Source organism: Clarias gariepinus, chromosome 12 (genome assembly GCF_024256425.1).
Source record: "Clarias gariepinus isolate MV-2021 ecotype Netherlands chromosome 12, CGAR_prim_01v2, whole genome shotgun sequence".
NCBI lineage: Eukaryota > Metazoa > Chordata > Actinopteri > Siluriformes > Clariidae > Clarias > Clarias gariepinus.
The window spans coordinates 33,523,439-33,545,989 of NC_071111.1; the positions used below are offsets into that span (position 1 = coordinate 33,523,439).

Below are 22,551 nucleotides of genomic sequence, written 5' to 3' on the forward strand. Positions count from 1 at the left end.
TAAATTACATACTTTTTTTCATTTATACAATAATAATATTAATAGCAACTAGTTTTTACATTTCATACTATTTGGCTTCGCCTTTTTCTGCGCTTTTTGGAGAACGCGCGAGTTTCTTTTTCTAAAAACAACAAACGGAACTCAGCTCCAAACAACTACAACTCCGACTCAGGTACGTTATCATGTCTAATATTCAGCTTGTTCAGTGTGTAGAGTGCAGGATGTTTAGACATTCTTCCTCTGTCGTTAGTGGTAATTTTACTTGTGATGGGTGTGTGTTAGTGAGCACTCTGACGGAGAAGATATCAGCGTTAGAGGAGCGCATCCAGACTTTAGAGAGTGTGAGAGCAGCGTTATTCCTGTAGCGGACAGTCTGGGTGCCACAGGCGGAGATAACCAGCCCCCGACTCCGGCATTAGAGCCCTCACAGCGGGGCGAGTGGGTGACGACTCGGCGGCATACTCGTTCAGCCAAAGCTAACGCTAAGGCTAGCCCACCGGAGCACACCTCTTCTGCGCTTCACGTGTCCAACAGGTTTGCTCTCCTCAGTGATGCACCCGCTGAGAAACCTGAAAGAGCTCTGGTTATAGGAGACTCTATAATGAGACACGTGAAATTAGCTAGACCTTTAGGGGCACCAGCGGCAGTGGTTAGGTGTATCCCGGGAGCCAGAGCACCGGACATAGCAGGTAATCTTAGGGCTCTAGGACAGCACAGGTTCTCCAAGATAGTAGTACATGCTGGAGCTAACGATATACGCCTTCGTCAGTCAGAGGTTAGTAAGAATAACTTTATAGAGGTGTTTAAATTAGCGAAGGCGATGTCCGATGGAGTAGTATGCTCTGGTCCCATCCCAATGAGACGTGGTGACATAACTTACAGCAGGTTATGGTCGCTGAACCGCTGGATGTCCAGGTGGTGCTCCGAAAACAACGTGGGCTTCATTGATAATTGGAAGACCTTTGAGGGCAAAGCTGGCCTGTTAGGTCGGGACGGTGTCCATCCCACTCGGGAAGGTGCTGCTCTCATTTCCTGTAGTATAGCTCATAGTCTCAGAAGAGGCCTAGTTAATCGGTGACAATCCAGAGCCCAGGCCAGGGAGCAGACAGACAGGCTAAACCAACCGTCTGCTAGCTGCATAGAGTCGTCACTCAGGGTTCACTCTATTGAGACTGTGTCTGTTCCCCGAGCTAAAATCAAATTTAGAAAGACTCAGAAAGTCTGTTTTAGTAATTTAATTAGCATAAAGACCACAAACTTGGATCAGACTGAATGCGCAGCGGGCACCTTTGATCTGAAGCTAGGACTGTTAAATATTAGATCTCTCGCATCTAAAGCAGTTATAGTTAATGAAATTATCACAGATCAGGAGTTTGATATACTCTGTTTAACAGAAACCTGGATTAAACAGGACGAGTATGTAGCTCTAAATGAAGCTAGTCCTCCTGGATACAGCTACATACACCAGCCTCGGTTAACTGGTAGAGGAGGAGGCGTCGCAGTTATTCACAATGATAATTTGAATATTGTACAAAAACACGGACACAAATGTAATTCATTTGAAATTCTTTATAGTAACATAAGTGTATTTAACTATATTAAGTCAGCTCAGTCGATCCCGCTAATTGTCATTTACAGACCTCCAGGGCCGTACTCGGAATTTCTTAGTGAATTTGCAGATTTCCTCTCAAACCTAGTCGTTTCTGTAGACAAAGTGTTAATTGCTGGAGATTTTAATATTCATTTTGAAAACCCAGAAGACCCTCTGAGAACTGCATTTATGTCTATACTGGACTCGGTAGGAGTAAATCAGTGTGTAGTAGGACCCACTCATAAAGCAGGTCACACTTTAGATTTAATAATATTATTTGGATTAAGTATGAGAAATTTATTCACAATACCACTATCTGAAGTTATCTCAGATCACTATCTTGTCTCAATTCAAGTGTGTCACAATAATAATGTACACACAGCGCCGCGCTACCGTATGAAACGTACATTCACATCAACTACCAAACAGAGTTTTATCAGTAATCTCCCAGAGTTCCCAACTTCGATTAGATCACCATCTGACCCCACAGAACTCGATCAGGCGACTGAATATTTAGAGTCGACATTTCGCTATACCCTAGATAATGTAGCTCCAGTCAAAAGAAAAATTATTAGAGATAAAAAACTTGCTCCCTGGTATAACGATCACACGCGCACTTTAAAACAGACCGCTCGGAAATTAGAACGTAAATGGCGTCAAACTAAATTACTAGTATTTCAAATAGCATGGAAGGAGAGCATCCTGAACTATAGAAAAGCTCTTAGTGTAGCTAGATCAACATATTTCTCCACTCTTATAGAAAATAACAAAAATAATCCTAAATTCTTATTTAATGCTGTAGCCAAATTAACCAGAAATAAGACCACTGCAGAAATCTCCACAACAACATCATGCAATAGTGAGGACTTCATGAACTTTTTTAATAATAAAATTGTAAATATTAGGCATAAAATTGAGGTTTTGAAACCGAACAATGTAATTGATGCAGATGTTAATCTAGCCATGTCAGACCAGAACCTAGAATACTTTACTCCCCTTGAAGAGAATGAACTAATTTCACTCATCTCTTCTTCAAATTCATCAACCTGTATATTAGATCCTGTACCGACACATTTTCTTAAACAGATAGTACCAGCAATAATAGAACCCCTGTTGAGAATAATTAATTCTTCACTCAGCATTGGATATGTTCCAAAATCTTTTAAATTAGCAGTTATCAAACCAATAATTAAGAAACCTGACCTCGACCCCTGTCAGCTGTCCAGTTACAGACCGATATCAAACCTCCCCTTTATCTCTAAGATCCTAGAAAAGATAGTAGCGGAGCAGCTATGCTCATATATACATAGAAATGGCATACATGAAATGTATCAGTCAGGATTTAGGCCTCATCACAGTACAGAGACAGAAAGTAGTAAATGACATTCTATTGGCCTCTGATCAGGGTTGTGTAACTATGCTTGTATTACTTGACCTCAGTGCAGCTTTTGACACTGTTGATCACGCTATTCTTCTTCACAGATTAGAAAATGTAGTGGGAATTAAGGGTACAGCCCTCTCCTGGCTCAGATCCTATCTGACCCATCGTTATCAGTATGTAGACTTAAATGGTGATTATTCTGCATGTTCTCTAGTGGAGTTTGGCGTTCCGCAGGGTTCAGTTTTAGGTCCACTGCTTTTTTCCCTTTACATGCTTCCTCTGGGCAACATAATCCGTAAGCATGGTATTAGTTTTCATTGTTATGCTGACGATACACAGTTATATGTCTCAGCAAAACCTGATGAGAAAAAACAGCTTACTAAAATTGAGCAATGTGTGCAGGACATAAGAAATTGGATGCTAATTAACTTCCTTCTGCTAAATCCGGATAAGACAGAAGTTCTAGTCATAGGACCGCATACAGCTAGGAGTAAAATTTTAGATCACACCGTAACTTTAGATGGCCTTTCTGTTCCATCAAATGCAACAGTGAAAGACCTTGGTGTGATTATTGATTCCAGCCTTTCATTTGAAGCACATGTAGATAATATTACCAGGATAGCATTCTTTCACCTCAGAAATATTGCCAGAATAAGAAATTTATTGTCGCTAAACGACGCAGAAAAACTAGTTCATGCTTTTATCACCTCTAGGTTGGACTATTGTAATGCCTTACTGTCTGGTTGTTCAGCTAGATGCATAAATAAGCTTCAGCTAGTCCAGAATGCAGCAGCGAGAGTCCTCACCAGAACCAGAAGATGTGAGCACATCACCCCTATCTTATCTTCACTCCATTGGCTCCCTGTGAAATTTCGCATTGATTTTAAAATACTACTCTTGACATATAAAGCATTAAATGGTCTCGCGCCGCAGTACCTGAGCGAACTGCTAGTGTCTTACGATCCGCCACGCCTACTTCGATCAAAGGATGCAGGCTGCTTGTCAGTACCGCTTATTATGAAAAATACAGCTGGGGGCAGAGCTTTTTCTTACAAAGCCCCAAAGTTGTGGAATAGTCTTCCAAATAGTATTCGGGACTCAGACACAGTCTCAGTGTTTAAGTCCAGGCTAAAAACCTATTTATTTAGCCAAGCATTTTTATAAATAGATTTGCCATAGGTAAAGGATCAGATCTGGGGCACTCATGGGCGTAGAGTATTATGGTGAACTGGTATGTTTGGATGCTGTCTTCCTCACTCTCATTGATCACTCAGGTTTGCTGACGGTGAGGTGATTGTTTGCTTTACATGTCAGGAAGCCCTCATGTTTGTGTTTCCTTCTGGCTCTCCCTTTTAGTTATGCTGTCATAGTTAGTCCTGCCGGAGTCTCTGCTTGCACTCTACAGTTAATATACATTCACATTATACATTGTGTGACTGTGACCATACCTAACTGCCATCTCTCCTCTTCTTCTCTTTCCCCCCCTCTTTCTTTTTCCTCTCTCCTCCTGTCCCCCCCTTTCACTCTTTCTCTCTCTCTCTGTCGAGCTACACATGTCGTTCCTGAGCTGCCAGTGATCCAGACTCCCTCTGCCCTCTGGACCTGTCTGACCCATCCTGGTGCCCCGCTTCTGGCTGAAGATCTCGTCACATGGATGCCCCGTGTGTCTCTCTGGGATGCGTCTGGTGTCTGGGAATGATTCTCTCTACCTAGAAAATGGTTCTGGCCTTGACTGGTGTTGGCAACTGTTTCTCTGGGAACTTGACAGTTCGATAGTTCATGACTGGAACTTCTTACAAGTCTACCTGGGTCTTCAATAACTACCTGGACTCCATATTAACATCAATTAACATCAGCTATTATAGCTGAACTGCCTCCCACCCTACACACTGTATAAATGCAGATCATTTACTGCTTTCTGTTTCACCCAAATGAGGATGGGTTCCCTGTTGAGTCTGGTTCCTCTCAAGGTTTCTTCCTATTACCATCTCAGGGAGTTTTTCCTTGCCACTGTCGCCCTCGGCTTGCTCACCAGGGACAAACTGACCATTTTGATTCATACAAATTCACATTTCATACAAACTTAAATAATTCTTTTGACTATGTAAAGCTGCTTTGCGGCATTGAAAATTGCTAAAAGCGCTATACAAATAAAATTGAATTGAATTGAATTATTTCCATTTACTTTTGTCACACACACCCGTTCCGGTTCCGAAACAGGAAGCATAAAAGCAGACAAGATGGCGCTTCACACTCGCTCAGTCATTGAGTTTCGCCCATGTTGGTACAGATTGTCTGTCTACCAAATCGTGAGTACTCATTTTCTTGGGTTAGCTTTCTGATTCGAGTGTGTGTTTATAGGACACGGGTTAAATTTGTGTTTTTCCCTTGCTCCCCTTGTGTGAGAGTCCTTAGACAAAATCGCGTGGTTATCCTGCCTACTCGCTTACTTCCGCGTTTGGGTTTACCATCCACGCTACAAAGGGCTAACCGCTAGCGCTAAGTCTTCTGATCATCCCGGTTCGTTCGTGACAGAATACCTGAGCCAAAAGCGGTAAATCCAGCGAATTATGCGCGCCTCTGCGACGTGGTAGATCAGCATGCCGAGGAACCCATGCAAGTAGGACGCGCCTCCCTGACCGTGGCCGAGCGTGAACGCCGTCTCCGGGAGGGGCTGTGCGCCTATTGTGGGTCAGCGACGCACCATCGAGCAATCTGCCCCCTTCGTCCGGGAAACGCTCAGGCCCGGTGAGGAGGGAGAAAAACTCACCGGGCCCCCTCCAACTCTCCTCCACGACCACCGACACCATCCCTCGTCTCACGGTTCAGGTAACCCTCCAATTTGGCCACAAACGGGTCAGAAGTACCGCGTTCATCGATTCTGGTGCCGCAGGTAACTTCATTGACTCTACTTATGCCAAAGAAATGGGGGTAAATACCGAGGCGTTATCCCAGCCCGTTCGGATTACCTCTGTAGACGGTCGCCCCCTCTCATCCAGTCCCATCACCACTCAAACTCAACCCATCACCCTAATCATCGACCGGCACCAAGAGCAAGTCCAGTTTCACCTCACCTCCATCTCATCACCTCCCCTCATTCTCGGGCACCCTTGGTTACTACAACACGACCCCCTCATCTCCTGGACACAGAACCGGATCTTACAATGGGGGCCGACCTGCACCGAACTCTGCCTACAGGCATCGGCTGGGACATGTTCTAGGGAGTCCGAGGCCCCCGACGTCGACACCAACGCCATCTCCACCGCCTACCGGGACCTAGCTGAAGTGTTCTGTAAGAAGCGCGCCACACACCTACCTCCTCATCGCTCCTACGACCTCGCCATAGACCTTCAGCCGGGTGCCGTTCCTCCCCGCGGCCATCTTTACTCCCTATCTTCCACAGAGACACAGGCGATGGAGGAGTATGTCGCCAATGCACTTCGCCAGGGTACCCTCCGACCCTCCTCCTCGCCTGCTGCCGCGGGGTTCTTCTTCGTGAAGAAAAAAGGCGGGGAACTTCGCCCCTGTGTCGACTATCGGGGGCTCAACAACATCACCATAAATAATCGTTATCCATTGCCTCTTTCCAACTCAGCCCTGGACGCCCTCTCTGGTGCCACCATTTTCACTAAGTTGGACCTTCGGAGCGCCTACAACTTGGTGCGCATCAGAGAGGGTGATGAGTGGAAGACGGCCTTTATCACCCCCAACGGACACTACGAAAGCCTGGTGATCCCTTTCGGCCTCTGCAACGCCCCCACCGCTTTCCAACATTTCATCAACGATGTCCTCCGGGACACGTTAGGGCGGTGGGTGTTTGTCTATCTGGATGATATACTAATCTACTCACGCACAGTCGACGAACACATCCAACACGTCAGGGCAGTTCTCAAGAGATTGCTCGCTCACCAGCTGTATTGTAAGTTGGAGAAGTGCGCTTTTCACGAGCGCTCCACCACGTTCCTGGGTTTTGTCATCTCGCCCCAGGGTGTGGCCATGGACCCGCAGAAACTTGAGGCTGTGCGTCATTGGCCCCTACCCAAGACCCTCAAGCAGCTTCAACGGTTTCTCGGGTTTGCGAACTTCTACCGTCGCTTTATCCGGGACTACAGTACAGTTGCGGCACCCCTAACTGTCCTGACCCGTCCATCTGCTCATCACTTCAACCTCAACTCCACCGCCATCTCTGTTTTCCAGGAACTCTGCCACCGGTTCACCACCGCACCCATTCTCCTCCATCCAGATGCTAACCAACCCTTCGTTGTAGAGGTGGACGCCTCGGATGTGGGCACCGGGGCCGTTCTCTCGCAGCGAGGTCCAGACCAGAAACTACACCCATGTAGTTTCTTCTCCAAAAAGTTTGACCCCACTCAGCAGCGATACGGGGTAGGGGACCGCGAGCTGCTGGCCATAAAGTGGGCTTTGGAGGAATGGCGTCTCTGGCGCCAGGGAGCCGTTCATCATCTGGACCGATCACCAGAACCTTATCACCATCCGAAACATGAAGCAACTGAACCCCAGGCAGGCGCGGTGGGCTTTATTCTTTGAACAATTTAATTTCCACCTTTCCTACCGCCCGGGGTCCAAGAACACCAAGGCGGACGCCCTCTCCCGACAACACGAGGAGGACGTCTCCCGGGCGGACCCCGCGCCTGTCCTCCCAGCATCCAAAATCATCGCTCCACTCCACTGGGATTTGGAAACGAGAGTCCGCCAGGCACAGGCCGAAGAGACCACACCGGCAGGTGTGCCGCCTGGACGTGCCACACTCCAGGAGAGTGGAAGTTCTTCAGTGGGGACATTCATCGCCACTCTCTGGACATCCGGGCACTCACCGCACTCTCCAATTTATTCAGGAAACCTTGATCCTAGCTCCCTTCCCTCCAGGGACGTGCAGCTATGCCATGCCTAACCCTACGCCATGCGCCTCTAACCCTGAGACCCCCTCCACCTGAACACCACCATCTATATCAACATTCTACACCTATTCAACAAGTCCCCACCTATTAGTACCAACCTGTTTGTGTACAGTAAAGGTTCCAGCTGGAAAAAAAAACCCTGTCGGTTCCCTACTCTATATGGTGCATACACCCCGATAGCCCTAAACTTTATTCCCCTCCACCTTCCATCTACACATATTACCCTCCCCGGTACTATCCCTACCACCTTTCACCTCGCATTCATGTGATCTGTTACGCCCCGGTCTAGGTCGGGCCGTAACAGGAGTGAAAAGAAAAAAAAGGGGGTGAGACCAAAAGTGCGTTTGCTTAGTGTTTATTTTACAACAAGATGAAATAAGCAAATTCCCAAAATATGGCTGTAAGCTTCAGAAGCCGACAAAGCCAAAACAATAAACAAAATTCCCTCTACCTAGTACCAAAGTGAAACAACTAACCTTCACCAAAACAAAGAAACAGAAATACAAAGTTCTTCCCTTACTCCCTAACTAACCACAAACCAAGAAAAAACAAGGGGCAAACAAAATGGCATCGACTCCTTACTAAGCCACTAAATAAAGAATTAAGTACAAATATATACAAATTAAACAAACAAAACAAAAAGGGCAAACACAAAAGCGTAGTCAAAACAAGCAAAAGGGTCATACACGGAATAGGCGAACAAAACCAAGCAACTATCAACAGGGGAAAGTCTAAGAGTAGTCAGAACGTAGCAAAGGTGTCATACACAGAATAACATTCAGAATAAAGTATTGGATAAACAGTAAGCAAAAACAAGGTCTAAAGCCTGGTGGTCTGAAGGCCTTAAGTAGGCCTCTGGGTTGCCTGGAGGACCAATCATCTGGAAGGAAGCGGGACCAACAAAGGACAGGCCAATAGATTCCTGGAAATGGCAGAAGTGGGCGGCATCTGCAAAAACAAGGAAGAGACAAGCCCAATCCCTCCCCACCAGCAGAGACATAGCAGAGATAAAGCAAGCATCACCAGACACACAAAAAATAAATCCAATATCGTAACAAATAAATCCAATATCGTAACAGATCTGAATAGAATGCCCACTCCATCTCCTTTTCCCTCCCCCACACCCCACACTGAACGCCCCACATCCCATCCCTTAGAAAACAAAATTGAGTCCCCTTCACAACATAAATGACACTCCTCCTGTAAAAACAAAACGTCACAAGCCACTGAAAGCAAACTGTAAAAAACTGCAGCCCGCTTGAGTGGCTGTCTTAGTTCCCTTACATTTACCTCCGTACAGGAGGCCTCACCTTTCGTGACAGAATCTGAGTCCACCCTTCTTCGTCCCCCATGCTGACATCCTGGGAATCCTCCTCCTCTCCAGGTCCTCCTGGGCTCAAGCTTGAGCTCCTTCTACTGGCCTTTCTCATCTGCTACAAAATCTCCCTTCTCCATTGTCAGTGAATCAAAAGATCTCCCCTGTCCAATGCAAGCTCTCTTTGGTCCTTTCTCCTCAGCTGGTGTGTCAGCAGCGCTTACTTGCTGCCTTGTGCTGCGTGCCATGGGGTCTCATGGCTCTTGGTCCATCTCCTCCGTCTGCAGTCTATTGGCGATGTCCATTAGTGCCCAATCTGGTTGAGCTGTAGTAACGATAGCCTCCAGCTGTTCTAAGTCCTCGGCCAAACTAGTAAGTCCATGTGCTTGCGCTTGGGCCTACTTCATTTGCCCCCTGTTGACTTCCGTAAGGGGTGCCGACTCCTTCCCAGACAGATGTCCTCCTGCTAGGTGTGTCTCTAAAGTCTCTGGGACCTGAGTAAAAATGTTGATTTCCGCTTGCAGGTGTTGGTGACCTTCAACTTCTTTTACCTCATCTTCTTGTGAGAGATTTGATTCCTTAGACATAACTTTTGTTGCTGTTACAGCTGCACTATGACTCCTTGTTTCCTTCTCGTGCTCGCTTAAGGTTTCAGAGATCTCAGAAAACTCCTCTGAAAACAGGCTTGTATAGGTGGCCCTCCCTGAGGGGCAGAGCCAGTATAGATGCTACTCACTTCCACAAAGGCTACAGGCCTTTGGAGCCCCGCACTCAACTGCAATATGGTCATCTGCTCCGCATAACCGACACCTGCGGCCTACACAGGCCTCTTTCATGTGAACAAAAGCCCCACACCTCCGGCAGTATAGGGGTCGTCCTGGGTAATGCAGGAATCCGCGGTGGGGTCCAATTGCAAAGCTGCCTGGAGAATGGAGTAAATCTCCTGGAACTGCAGAGTCAATCTTGAGCTTCACTAAGAACCTCATCTTCCCGGTCCAGATCCCATAACAACCACGGATTCTTTCGCCGGCCAAGACTGAAGTACGATACCTTCCCAAGAACGCCTTGATGTCATCATCTGATCCATATGGGTTGTACAGATGAACCGTGACTGGGACCTCATCCATGGCAAACAACGGCACAAAGCGAAGACTCTGAAGCACCTCGTCTGATGATAGTCTGGAACATTTGTCAAAAAAGGCTGAACAATCAGCCAAAGAAGCAAAGGTCACGTCAAGAAAACCTGAAGTTGAGAAATCCTGTAAGCAAAAAAAATCTTTGGGGCAGTAATGCAGCAAAGGTCCCATAGAGTCCGAAGAACAATCCGGTCCCATGCAAAACTTTTCTTGACCTCTGTTGCTGCATCTGAACGGAGCTCTACATGAACAGAATGTCGAAGCCGTGCCACACGGGCCGGCCGGTTGTCACTCTCCCGTTGCATGGCCTAAGATTAGTTACTACACTTGATTTTAGCCAAAAGGCCGAGAAGCAATTAACCCGTAAACTTCCCAAGACAAGGGTTCACACCTTGACCTCGGGATGACTTCAGGAGGGTAGGCAGTAACATCTGTTGGAAGCTCAGGCCCAGAGACCAGGAAATTTCCTTTCATTTCTCACTTTAAAACACAATCAAAAATCAGCTTTGCAAGAGCAAAGCCCACAAAAATAAGGTAAACTCATCAACGTTCCTCTCCACGGAAATCTTTAGTAAAAGGCGAAAGATTTAGGCGTGATTGAAGAGAAACCTGAGATACTTTGGAGGTGGGACCAGGCCCCTGGTCCAGTGTTGCACAGGTAGAGAGCTACCTTAGGGTGAGGGGGCCTGTGAAAGAAGGTTATTGTAAATAGGCGGAGCAGCACAAGGTCAGTAATCGGCAGTAAGAAATGAGGGCTATCCAAATTTTGCCAACAAGGACCAGGTGAGACTTGTGTGCTGTGTCCCTAGAAACGGAAGGCAGTAAAAAGAGTGTGGGAGGTAAAGGGTTAAATAGGCAGGGCTGAGATGTAGGCGGAGTGGTGGGGTGGGCAGTGTGTGTGTGTGTGTGTAAAAGTAAGTAAGTATCTATGTATGTATGTAAGTAAGTAAGTAAGTAAGGTTGGCATTTACTGTTTGAAAACATCCAGAATTCATGTAATTCATCAAAATCCATCTGCTGGTATGTCACAACAAGTCTCCAAATTTACATCAATCTATGGTTAACACATGTAAATTTTGACAAATTAAGGTGAGAGACCTTCCAATTACTGAGCATACACATTTCTTTCTTTGACATTTTGTATAAGTGCACCATTCTTGAAAGTACTGCAATACCAGGTTGATGCGTGGAGCAGATGGAGCAAGCCCCTGTTCCTGCTCCCTAATCTAAAAATCCTCGTATGGAGGACGTATCAGATATTAAACTGATAAGAACAGATTTTTTTTTTTAATTTAACACATGCAGACTTACACATTCTTTCCAAAAGAAAAATTATCAGGACAACAAAGGATCATGAGTTAACTTTCCATGCCAGCTTACATCACCTACCATTGTCCAAATTATCCATTTTCTTAGGGAGGACCAAATCCCCCAACAAAATTAAACACACAAAGAAAACTCATCCTACAAACAATCAAATCACATTAAATGGCAAACCATCCCAGAACATTTAACATAATAACGTAAATTTTTACATACCACACAACTTTAATGCATTATGTTTTTCCCTCTAAGAAAACAAAATACCCTCCATTTCAATTTTTAATGTGGCCACCATGCATCTCCCACCACGCTGACCCCTTCTCTCACCTCCTCTCTTGCTTGGAAGAGTTCAGCATAAAAGGACCTGGCCACTTCCACCATTCTCTCAGGCGCTGTCACTATTTGAGGACCTTCTTTCAGGCCCTCGACAAAAGAGCTCCGCTGCCGACTTCTAACACTGTTAAAGAAGTAGCGAATGGGGCGCTCATCCAGCTCAAGAGCTTCCCTGCCGGTTTGTACAAGATAAGCACGGGCCTCAGCCACGTAGTGGGTCCGGAGCCTTACTAGCGTCCCTGAGTTTCCCCTCATCAATGTGTTGACCAACCCGTTGCCAAGCCTTACAAAATACCATGGACCACTGCTTAGCCTTTTCATTCTTTCTCCTTGCCATCTCCTGCCGCCACCAGTGGCCCAAAATGGCCATCTTCTTCTTTACCTCCTCCCACCATTCTGCCCAAGTGGCATACAGCATCCTCAGTTGCCTCCATCCTGGATAGAGGTGACAAAAAAACTCGCAGAAGGAGGGGTCCTGGAGCACGGTTCGATTTAGTCTCCATGGCCTCCTACCTCTCTGGTTCCCCCCCACTTGGATGCTACCAAGCACTAGGCAGTGGTCGGAGGCCCAGAAGGGCTTCAAGAGGCACGTCTGCACCCTCACCCTGTCCGTTACAAACAGGAAGTCGAGCCTTGAGAAGTTACCCCTGGAGTTCCTCCAGATGTGACCAGAGGCCTTTAGCTCAACTGCCCTGAACATGTCGACCAGGCCTGCTCCCGCCATCACCTGAGCCATTTCTCCCCCTCCTTCCCCCTCGCTATCCACATTAAAATCCCCCCCCCCCCCAACTACTACCAATCTATTAGTGTAGAGCAAGGGCTCATTTAGGTGAAAAAAAAAACCCTGTCTGTGACCCCTTCTACATGGGGCATAGACACCAACTGCCCTATACTGCACACCCCTCCATCTCCCATCCACACAGATAATCCTTCCTGGCACCACACACAGCACTGATTCCACAACCCACTCGTGTGATTTAAATAAGATGCCCCAAACAAAGGGGTCCCAGCTCCCACCCTTTTGAAAAGCTTTCACTTTCACTTGTTGAAATTAGGTGGCACTCTTGTAAAAACAAAAAATCAAATCAAACAGACCTCAAACTTAAAAATATTGCTGCTCGCCTCAAAGGCTGCCTTAGTCCTCGCACATTTAATGTGCCTACCACCAGTGAACCCATTACAGTAAAGGTATAACATTCTTATTCACCCTGGTTCCATGCTCCCCCTCCCCAACAAAGTACCACCCCCTATTCTTATTTTCACCCCCCTCTTAACCCATTCCCCAACGCCCAACCCCACCACAAGAAAAGAGTTCACAGACCCTTCCCTCCCCACCTTTTTCTTTCCCCACATAAGAAGCATACACATAATTGAATCATTCTGTACACTCTTTTTCTCCCACCTCCCTCTGCTTTGCAAATATAACCCCTTGACTATGTCCCACACCCTTATCACCCACCTCCCATTTTTACCACAAACCACACTTAGAACAGTGTAAAAATGATTCCCCTTCCCTCCCTTCACAACCCTGATTTTTCCCCAAATGCAAAACAAACAAGTTATACAAAGAATATCTCTTTTCCAACCCATCACCATAGCCATTATCCCTCCCGCTCCCCCAGCAAAATGTCCCCAGTCCACTGCTGTCCCACAAAACAGAGCAGTCCACTCCTCAAAGACATCCATTGTTGTCTATTGCTTTAACCCCTTACCCCCTCCCTCCATTACCCCTTGTACGTCATGACAGGACCTGAGACCACCCCTCATCATCAAATTTATTTGAGGTTTGAGGCCCACCATCCCCTTCCACAGACTCCCCCATAGTATGACCTAACATGTTCCCGCTGTCCTTTGCGCCTTCCTCTCTGGGTTCTTGTTTTTTGCCCACTTCGTCCACTAAGAGAAATTCAAATTCTCTTACCTCAACCCGAGTCCTCTTTGGCTCTCTTTCTTCTGGGGATCCTTCAGCGGCCCCACTTCGACGAATCCCGATACTTCCTGCCAAGCCTCCTGCCTCCTGGTCCAGGTCCATCCCACCTGCCTCGGAGCATTCAGAAAGCTCCAGTTTTGCCCAGTTTGGTCGTAGTAGGCCAGCATCAGCTGCCATATCTTCCATGTTCTCAGCCCAGGTGAGGGGGACCAGGGGCCTCATGTATCAATGCTGCGTACGCACAAAAACTTTGCTTACGCCAGTTTTCACCGTCGGATTTACTAACAGTGAAAATAACGTGAGAATGTGCGTTCTTCCACGCCAACTTCATGTCTGGCGTATGTCTGTGCTGAGGTGGGTCCAAATTTGGAAAGAGAGACAGCGAGGAGCCACGCATTACCCGTTCCCTTACAGGTGCTGACAACCCTTGGTTTCCTGGCAACTGGTCCTTTCCAAAGGGAACTGGCAGACCGCTCGGGGAGCCGTGCAATGCCAGCTGTATGGGACAGGATCATCTGCATGTCTAGCAGGTATATAAGGTTTCCATACCATGCAGTTGACCAGCCAAACATTAAAGCGCAATTTGCAGCGATCGCCGGTTTTCCTAATGTAATCGGAGCGATCGACTACACGCACACTGCTATAAACGCGCCATCTGAAGACGAATTTGCATACGTGAATCGGAAACATTTCCAATCAATTAATGTACAAATAATATGTGTTGCTCAAATGCGCCTAACAAATATTGTGGCAAGGTGGCCTGGGTCAACTCATGATTCATTCATCCTCACAAACAGCATGGTTGGGATGAGGCTCCAGGGTGGCAGGGTGCGCGATGGGTGGCTCCTTAGTGAGTGATGTATTTAAAGATATTATTCCAGCTAAGTTTTTATTTTATTTTGTTATTAATTCTGGAGGACAAACTTGCAAAAATAGTTTATATCTCACCTCTGATAGGAGCACCTCCAATTCACATTCTGTGAAGTTTTTCTTGCTTGTTTTTGCCATTGCTTTTTCGTTTGGTTTTGGCAAAGTGGAGTCATTACCATATTTATACGGGGGAGGAGGCAGGGAGGGGTTTTGCGCTCGTGCACGTGCGCTCAATTTCACGTTAATTCGGATGTACAAAGAAAATTATGCATGGAATTCCGCGTACGCAGTGTTTCATACATCAGAATTTTACACATTTACAGCTTTGTTTGTACGCAATGTTTTAGTATGAATTCAGCGCAAGTCTTTGTACATGAGACCCCAGGTGTTCAGCATCGAGCTTGGCTTCTCCACCCCAGGGACAGCTCCAAAATGGGATGATGACTCGTTCTCCAGAGGGTGGCTCTCCAATGGAGACGCAATCTCCCCTGTTGCTTGCAGGTCTCCTTCGGTCTCAGTCACGTTGCCATGCACTAAGTCCGCCATGCCTTGAGTTCCTTCTCTGGCTGTCTCGACCACACCGTGTTTCTCCTCTGCATGGCCTCTAGGTCTCGTGTTCTGTTGTGGGATGCTCTCACGGACTGCCAACCCCTCAGAAAACAAAAGGCATATGTTCCCTTTCGTGAGGGGCAGAGCCAATAGAGGTGCTCCCACAAAGGCTACAGGTCTTTGGCACTCCGCATTTGGCTGCCAGATGGTCCTCAGCCCCACACAGGCGGCATCTCTGCCCAGTGCAGGACTCCTTCATGTGCCCCAAAGCACCACACCTCCGGCAGTAGAGGCTGGCCCTGATAGTGGAGGTATCCCCGGTAAGGCCCGATGGAAAAGGTGTCTGGAGGATGGAGAAGGCCGCCAGGAGCAGCGGGATCCACCCCGATCTTTACCCGAAACCGCCTCTTGCCAGTCCATATTCGAAAGCGTCCTCTGACCGTTTCCCAGCAGACACAGAAATGCAGTACTTCAGAAGGAAGGCCTTTACATCCTCATCTGGCACATAGGGGTTGTAGAGGTGGACGGTGATGGAAACGTCATCCATTGCAAAAAGCGGAACCAAACACAGTCCCTGAAGCAAAGTCTTCCTCATGTTGTCTGCAGCAGCGATCAAAGAAGGCCGAGCAGTCAGAAAAGGAAACAAACGTGATATCCAGAAAGCCGGACCATGTGTAGTCCTGGAGACAGAAGATCTTGGACGGATCGATGTTGCAAAAGTCCCGACGTACTTGAGCACAATCCAGTCCCATCCAAAACGGTGCTTTACATCCACTGCTGCATCCGAGCGAAGCTCTAAACGAACTGTGTGTCGAAGCCGCGCCACTCAGGCCAGTCGATTGTCACTCTCCCGTTGCATTGTCTTGGCTAAGATCGAGTGTAGTAACTTATCTTAAAGACCGAGAAGCAATAACCCGTAAACTTCCTAAGACAGGGGTTCACACCTTGACCTAGGGATGACTTCAGGAGGGTAGGCAGTAACATCTGTTGGAAGCTCAGGCAAAGAGACCAGGAAATTTCCTTTCATTTCTCACTTTAAAACACAGTCAAAAAACAGCTTTGCAAGAGCAAAGCCCACAAAAATAAGGTAAACTCATCAACGTTCCTCTCCATGGAAATCTTTAGTAAAAGGCGAAAGATTTATGCGTGATTGAAGAGAAACCTGAGATACTTTGGAGGTTGGACCAGGCCCCTGGTCCAGTGTTGCACAGGTAGAGAGCTACCTTAGGGTGAGGGGGCCTGTAAAAAAAGGTTATTGTAAATAGGCGGAGCAGCACAAGGTCAGTAATCGGCAGTAAGAAATGAGGGCTATCCAAATTTTGCCAACAAGGGCCAGGTAAGACTTGTGTGCTGTGTCCCTAGAAACGGGAGGCAGTAAAGAGTGTGGGAGGTAAAGGGTTAAATGGGCAGGGCTGAGATGTAGGCAGAGTGGTGGGGTGGGCAGTGTGTGTGTGTATAAGTAAGTAAGTAAGGTTGGCATTTACTGTTTGAAAACATCCAGAATTCATGTAATTCATCAAATTCCATCTGCTGGAATGTCACTACAAGTCTCCAAATTTACATCAATCTATGGTCAACACATGTAAATTTTGACAAATTAGGGTGAGAGTCCCAAATAGATAAAACTTGGGAACCTTCCAATTACTGAGTATACATATTTCTTTTTTTGACATTTTGTATGAGTGCACCATTCCTGAAAGTACTGCAATACCAGGTTGATGCGTGGAGCGGATGGAGCAAGCCCCTGTTCCTACTCCCTAATCTAAAAATCCATTTAATATAAGGGCCTCGTATGGAGGACGTATCAGATATTAAACTGATGAGAACAGATTATTTTTTTATTTTAGAAAAAACACATCAAAACCTCATACCATTGCAATTATTTTGACAAACTAAATGAGCAAAACCAAATTACATGCAAATGAAACAAAGTACAAAACCAAAGTTCACCTAATGGGTTTTCACCCCTTTACCAAAACATTTCTTACACTTTCTGGAATTATGCACCCTTCTTCTCCCCCGTCCCTCCCCACACACAAATATCGTACAGATACAGCTACATAGATTTTCAGGTCTTTCACAAGCTTTTTTTCCAAACCTATAACATTAGAAATTAATTCTCATTAACAAAGAATCATTTTAAATCTTCGTAAATATAGATTATACATAACATAGGAAGTTTTGATTATTTTTTTTTTTTTTTTTTTTTTTGGGGGGGGGGGGGGGGTCAGAATTTTTACTTCTATCATTGCAAACATTCTGACAAAACAAACCAACCAAAACCAAGTGACATACTAAGGAAAAACCCTCAAAACCAAAGGTTCTCCTAATGGGTTTCAAATAAATTCTTCAAATTTTCTAGAAAGGCCTCCTTTCCCACCACCTCTCCCAAATCATTCACACACTCACTCACTCTCACGCGCACACACACACACACACCCACATGCATACACACGAAGAAATTGTGCCCCACTATCCCTTTCTTTGTCTGCACCTTGTACCTTGTTTCCTAGTCTTTAAATTTAGGCATTTGGCAGACGCTCTTATTCAGAGCGACTTACAAAAAGTGCTTTAATGTTTACATCATTGGATACAAACTTAGTTATTAACCTGGTTAACCCAGTTTAAGTGCCATTCATCCAACACAACTGGGAAGAGGGTTTTTTTTGTGGGGGAGGGGGTTAGTACTAGAGAAACAGATGCGTCTTGAGTCGTCGTTTAAAGATAGTCAAAGTCTCTACTGTACGGACATCAAGAGGAAGTTCATTCCACCACCTAGGTGCCAGAACAGAAACCAGCCTGGATGAATGCCGCCCTCGATCCCTGAGAGATGGTGGGATGGGGCGAGCAGTGCTGGAGGATCAGAGGGAATGTGGTGCAGTGCGTGGTGTAATTAGCGCAGAGAGGTAAGTGGGTGCTGGGCAACCAGCCTCAGTTAACTGGTAGAGGAGAAGGCGTCCCAGTTATTCACAATGGAAATTTGACTATCATACAAAAACACGGACACAAATTTTATTAGTTTAAAATTCTTTATAGTAAGAGTATTTAACTATATTAAGTCAGCTCAGGTGATTCCACTAATTGTCATTTACAGACCTCCAGGGCTGTTCTCTGAATTTTTCATTGAATTTGCAGATTTCCTTTCAAACCTAGTCGTTTCTGTAGACAAAGTGTTAATTGCTGGAGATTTTAATATTCATTTTGAGAATCCAGAAGACCCTCTGAAAACAGCATTTATGTCCATACTGGACTCGGTAGGAGTAAATCAGTGTGTAGTAGGACCCACTCATACCAAACAGAGTTTTATCAGTAATCTCCAAGAGTTCCCAACTTCGATTAGATCACCGTCTGACCCCACAGAACTCGATCAGGCGACTGAATATTTAGAGTCGACGTTTTGCTATACCTTAGATAATGTAGCTCTAGTTAAAAGAAAAATTATTAGAGATAAGGAACTTGCTCCCTGATATAACGATCACACACGTACTTTAAAACAGACCGCTCGGAAATTAGAACATAAATGGTGTCAAACTAAATTGTTAATTTTTCAAATAGCATGGAAGGAAAGCCTCCTGAACTATAGAAAAGCTCTTAGTGTAGCTAGATCAACATATCTCTTCACTCTTATAGAAAATAACAAAAATAATCCTAGATTTTTATTTAATGCTGTAGCCAAATTAACCAGAAATAAGACCACTGCAGAAATATCCACAACAACATGCAATAGTGAGGACTTCATGAACTTTTTTAATAATAAAATTGTAAATATTAGGCATAAAATTGAGGCTTTGAAACCGAACAATGTAATTGATGCAGATGTTAATCTAGCCATGTCAGATCAGAACCTAAAATACTTTACTCCCCTTGAAGAGAATTAACTAATTTCACTCATCTCTTCTGCAAATTCATCAACCTGTATATTAGATCCTGTACCGACACATTTTCTTAAACAGATAGTACCAGCAATAACAGAACCCCTGTTAAGAATAATAAATTTTTCACTCAGCATTGGTTATGTTCCAAAATCTTTTAAATAAGCAGTTATCAAACCAATAATTAAGAAACCTGACCTCGACCCCTGTCAGCTGTCCAATTACAGGCCAATATCAAACCTCCCCTTTATCTCTAAGATTCTGAAAAAGATAGTAGCGGAGCAGCTATGCTCATATCTACATAGAAATGGCATACATGAACTGTATCAGTCAGGATTTAGGCCTCATCACAGCACTCGTTAAAGTAGTAAATGACCTTCTATTGGCCTCTGATCAGGGTTGTGTAACTATGCTTATATTACTCGACCTCAGTGCAGCTTTTGACACCATTGATCACGCTATTCTTCTTCACAGATTAGAAAATGTAGTAGAAATGAAGGGTACAGCCCTCTCCTGGCTCAGATCCTATCTGACCCATCGTTATCAGTATGTAGACTTAAATGGTGATTATTCTGCATGTTCTCTAGTGGAGTTTGGCGTTCCGCAGGGTTCAGTTTTAGGTCCACTGCTTTTTTCCCTTTACATGCTTTCTCTGGGCAACATAATCCGTAAGCATGGAACCAGTAAGGTATTAGTTTTCATTGTTATGCTGACGACACACAGTTATATGTCTCAGCAAAACCTGTTGAGAAAAAACGCTTACTAAAGTTGAGCAATGTGTGCAGGACATAAGAAATTGGATGCTAATCAACTTCCTTCTGCTAAATCCGGATAAGACAGAAGTTCTAGTCATAGGACCGCATACAGCTAGGAGTAAAATTTTAGATCACACTGTAACTTTAGATGGCCTTTCTGTTCCATCAAGTGCAACAGTAAAAGACCTTGGTGTGATTATAGATTCCAGGCTTTCATTTGAAGCTCATGTAGATAATATTACCAGGATAGCATTCTTTCACCTCAGAAATATTGCCAAGATAAGAAATATATTGTCGCTAAACGATGCAGAAAAACTAGTTCATGCTTTTATCACCTCTAGGTTGGACTATTGTAATGCCTTACTGTCTGGTTGTTCAGCTAGGTGCATAAATAAGCTTCAGCTAGTCCAGAATGCAGCAGCGAGAGTCCTCACTAGAACCAGAAGATGTGAGCACATCGCCCCTATCTTATCTTCACTGCATTGGCTCCCTGTGAAATTTCTCATTAATTTTAAAATATTACTCTTGACATATAAAGCATTAAATGGTCTCGCGCCGCAGTACCTGAGCGAACTGCTAGTGTCTTATGAACCTCCACGCCTACTTTGATCAAAGGATGCAGGCTGCTTGTCAGTACCGCTTATTATGAAAAATACAGCTGGGGGCAGAGCTTTTTCTTACAAAGCCCCAAAATTATGGAATAGTCTTCCAAATAGTGTTCGGGACTCAAACACAGTCTCAGTGTTTAAGTCCAGGCTAAAGACCTATTTATTTAGCCAAGCATTTTTAAAAATAGATTTGCCATAGGTAAAGGATCAGAACTGGGGGACTCATGGACGTAGAGTATTATGGTGAACTGGTATGTTTAGATGCTGTCTTCCTCACTCTCATTGATCACTCAGGTTTGCTAACGGTGAGGTAATTGTTTGCTTTACATCTCAGGAAGCCCTCATGTTTGTGTTTCCTTCTGGCTCTCCCTTTTAGTTATGCTGTCATAGTTAGTCCTGCCGGAGTCTCTGCTTGCACTCTACAGTTAATATACATTCACATTATACATTGTGTGACTGTGACCATACCTAATTGCCATCTCTCCTCTTCTTCTCTTTCTCTCTCCTCTGTCTCCCCCTCTCACTCTTTCTCTCTCTCTCTCTCTGTTGAGCTACACATGTCGTTCCTGAGCTGCCAGTGATCCAGACTCCCTCTGCCCTCCGGACCTGTCTGACCCATCCTGGTGCCCCGCTTCTGGTTGGAGATCTCGTCACATGGATGCCCCATGTGTCTCTTTGGGATGCGTCTGGTGTCTGGGGATGATTCTCTCTACCTAGAAGATGGTTCTGGCCTCGACTGGTGTTTCTGTGTAACTGTTTCTCTGGGGACTTGACAGTTCGATAGTTCAGGACTGGAACTTCCTACACGTCTACCTGAGTCTTCAATAACTACCTGGACTCCGTATTAACATCAATTAACATCAGCTATTATAGCTGAACTGCCTGCCACCTAACACACTGTATAAATGCAGATCATTTACTGCTTTCTGTTTTACCCAAATGAGGATGGGTTCTCTGTTGGGTCTGGTTCCTCTCAAGGTTTCTTTCTATTACCATCTCAGGGAGTTTTTCCTTGCCACTGTCGCCCTCGTCTTGCTCACCAGGGACAAACTGACCATTTTGATTCATACACATTCACATTTCATACAAACTTAAATAATTCTTTTGATTGTGTAAAGCTGCTTTGCGGCAATGACAATTGCTAAAAGCGCTATACAAATAAAATAAAATTGAATTGAATTGAGATTGAGCTTCAGCTGATGAGCAGCCATCCATAATGAGATGTCTGCCAGACATGCTGAGATCCGGGTGGAAACCTAAGTGTCAGAGGGAGGAAAGGAGAGAACAAGTTGGGTTTTGTCTGCATAACAATGGTATGAAAATCCATGCGATGATATGACCTTACCAAGAGACCGGGTATAGAGGAAGAACAGAAGAGAACAGAAGAGGACCAAGTACTGAGCCCTGTGGGACCCCAGTAGAGAGTCTACGTTGGGCAGATGTAGATCTCCTCCATGTTACCTCATATGATCTCTCTTCTAAGTAAGAAGCAAACCATTGCCACACTGTTCCACAAATTCCAAGGCTTGTAAGAATAGATAATAGAATCTTGTGGTTCACCATATCATGGCTAGATCCAAGATGGCGCCGGTGAGGTCGGCTGCCGTCACGACTGCTCCGACCACCTTTTCTTTGTTTTTGTCTTTTAAGTTAGTTTACAGCGTTTTAAAACCGGCAAAATTACCACCATGGAGTACATTAGTTATGATAGAGACACTCTTATTTCTATTGGTGTACAATGTACTCACAATTCGACATTTTTAACTCCGGATCCGAGCTGGCCGAGTGAGATCCTGAGGGACAACAAAGGACGCGACGCGAAGCGGCAGCCCTGAGGGAAACGAGCCGGCGTCAGGAACAGGCTGAGAGCCCGTGCACACCGCACACCTCTGCCTAGCATCCTGCTCGCCAACGTCCAGTCACTGGAGAACAAGCTCGATGACCTCAGGGCCAGGATAAAGTTCCAGAG

The 22,551-nt window shown here is 45.4% G+C and overlaps 4 non-coding genes across 4 annotated transcripts; all 4 read right to left on the reverse strand.

Moving 5' to 3' along the window:
• Positions 1 to 10,844: 10,844 nt before the first annotated feature.
• LOC128535085 (U5 spliceosomal RNA) lies at positions 10,845 to 10,958 on the reverse strand. The gene has a single exon (XR_008361817.1). It is a non-coding gene; the product is annotated as a U5 spliceosomal RNA (small nuclear RNA).
• A 525-nt stretch (positions 10,959 to 11,483) lies between these two features.
• Positions 11,484 to 11,678, reverse strand: LOC128534890 (U2 spliceosomal RNA). Its single transcript, XR_008361641.1, has one exon. It is a non-coding gene; the product is annotated as a U2 spliceosomal RNA (small nuclear RNA).
• Positions 11,679 to 16,402: 4,724 nt separating this feature from the next.
• Positions 16,403 to 16,516, reverse strand: LOC128535086 (U5 spliceosomal RNA). The gene has a single exon (XR_008361818.1). It is a non-coding gene; the product is annotated as a U5 spliceosomal RNA (small nuclear RNA).
• Positions 16,517 to 17,024: 508 nt separating this feature from the next.
• Positions 17,025 to 17,215, reverse strand: LOC128534889 (U2 spliceosomal RNA). The gene has a single exon (XR_008361640.1). It is a non-coding gene; the product is annotated as a U2 spliceosomal RNA (small nuclear RNA).
• Positions 17,216 to 22,551: the final 5,336 nt, after the last annotated feature.